We start from the raw sequence: 2,820 nt of genomic DNA, 5'->3' as shown, positions 1-2,820 counted from the left end.
TTTACTCCTCGTCTTTAATGAATAAATAATTCCTATTATTTCGCTTAGGGTTTCATAGTCTGCAGGGAAGATTTTACTGGACGAATTGGAGCATAACGAGAATTACCTCATTAAGATCAAAATCTCAAAAGTTTTTCCCAACTGACAGGTGCAACCTTGCTATAAGATTACTCAGAGTGACTAAAAATATGATCAATTACAATTTTATCTTACTATATGAAATTAAGAAAAGTTAAATGATTTGTTCTTAAAGGTATATTCTAATTCTTTTAAAAAATATATTTAGAATATATATATATAAATATATAGTATAAATTTTTACTCAGACAATCTTACTTTTCACACATATTATAACGTAAATGTCGTCGCTTTGAAAGTAGTAATCGAGATGAAGGAACAGTCAATATGACCTGTAAGGGTTGAAGATGTGTCAACGAAGACAATGATCATATGACAGGTGGAAATGTGATGGTCACAGATTTTAAGAATACATATGGAGTAATTCATAGAAATTAAATTTTTTGAACTAGATATATTAATTAATTAAACCGACTCAATAAAATTGAATGTAAAATCAAAATCATTTGAAGAAAAAAAATATATATCAATCTTTCATATTAAGACAGCCACCGCAAAAATTCAATATTTCTTCACTACACTCTCTATATTTTTTATATATTATTTTATATTTTTTTTATTTTATATTTATATTTATTTTTATTTTTATTTTAATATTTATTTTATTTCTTTATTTTATATTTTTTCCAATGCCAATAAAGAAATTTCGCTCTAAAATAGTAAAAACACTTATATTGCAGTCTTCCAAAAATATGAAGGATACAAAAACTCCAGAAACCTTAAGGGGTGTACTCAACTCAACACTATATTGAGAAATAAACCTTTCTTCTTAAGAAAATCTATTCAACTCACGTACTTGTATAAAATACAATTAAGAAGCCACTTTTAAAAAATAAAAATAATTTTAATTAAAAAACTTACCGTAAAATTTCCTTTCGAGTAAAAAATGTGCAATCCTTGAAATAAATAAATATTATATTAATTAATTTTTGAACAATAATTAAAATATTTTTAGACTCACTTGATAGTCGTCTAATTGCTGTTCAGTAAATGTTACCACTGTATTTCCCATTTGAAATAATTTTTATTTATAATTAACAATAACGTTATTTTTATCTTTAAAATTTTAAATTTATTTTATTTTTTTGTGGGGCAACTAATGTATCTGGGTGTCAGTATTCCGTGATAGCCTCTTTAATACTGAAAATATTTATTAATATTTTCTTATATTTTCGCTACAAACAGTTTCAAGCATTTTGATATACTACAGCAATAAAGGAATTTCGCTGTGTTCACTTGCTATCCTACCCAGCGGGTGCAAAAACAAATTAATTAAGGAGTGTTCTTCTTCATTCTCTGAAAGCATTTTCCAGCAAAATACTTACGCTTTCCACTCTGATATGGTTTTTCATCCTTGCGATTCGCTTGCTTCCGAAGGTGTGGCAACACGCTGGCTGATATTTTTATGAGTGTCACGTGTGAAACAGCATATGCTCTATGCTTCATACCATATATATGAAGAAATAAATATTATATATATAAATATATATATATATAAAAATAACAAAAATAAATAAATTTAAGTGAAAACCACTTTTTGAATTTTTCCTCAATTAATGCATTTTGCAATTACTTTTAAAAAAGAATTAAAATATTTTAAATTATTGTATTGACTACATTCATTTATTTTTTTTATATACATTTTGTTTTAATTTTAATATTAATTAATTTATTTTTATTTAATTTTGGTATATGTGTGTCTTATGTATAAGTAATATTATATTTAAGTATTTGTATGTATATTGTAAGATAGGCTCCTGGGAATGTATATTCTTACGGAAGAGGCAAGTTTTGGGAAATGAAAAAGCTGATGAGCTAGCCAGAATTGTATTAAAAACTGCTTTTATAGGCCCTCAACCCTTTTGTGGAATAAACTAGGCCAGTACAAAACAGATTTTCAAGGAAAGGAAAAATCAAATGCGGCTGGAGTACTGGGTAAACTTTCTAGAACTCAGACAAAGTAGAGCACTGATAACACCGTATTCCTACAACGACATTCTTAAATTCTCAAAATGCAATTTATGGTTGATAACGGGTTTCATTACGGGTCATTATAGTCTGAAATATCACCTTCATAAACGACAATTATCTGCTAATTCGGAATGCAGATTATGCCTCGAAGATGACATTCTTTGTGACTGTCCAGCTTTAATAACGCACAGAAGAAACCTCTTTCATATGGAATTTCTGTGACCAGAGCAGATTAAGAGCTCTTCTCCAGATTCAGTTCTAGATTTTGTTCACAAAGCTTTAAAAAGGTTTGTGTAATCAATAGTGAAATTGGTACAATAGGACTCTTCTGGCCGCAGTACCGGCTGTTGGGCAATTTTCACGTCTATTTTTATAATTTTTTTTTTTAATACGGAAGAGGCTATAGAACTCTGTAAAATAGGTTCTATACTACTTTTTATTGCCGCAACAGGGCTTAGATACCTACTCTAAACCCAGAAGGGGTAACAATAGACCCGACGTTTGCAGACCCACATTCTAGAACAATAATAATAACATTTTGTGGAACTTTAACGAAAATATATAACATTTATTAAATATTTAAAAATATTTTTAAAAATTATTTATATAATTTAAAAATTTGTGTTTAACTTGTGTTTAAATTATATTTTTTAAAAATTAATTTTTTTCATAAAATGTTTTTTATTTTATTTTATATATTATATATTTTAT

Source organism: Teleopsis dalmanni, chromosome 2, assembly GCF_002237135.1.
Source record: "Teleopsis dalmanni isolate 2A chromosome 2, ASM223713v2, whole genome shotgun sequence".
Lineage (NCBI taxonomy): Eukaryota > Metazoa > Arthropoda > Insecta > Diptera > Diopsidae > Teleopsis > Teleopsis dalmanni.
The sequence above is the reverse complement of the archived record's forward strand: the minus strand, read 5'-3'. Positions refer to the sequence as shown.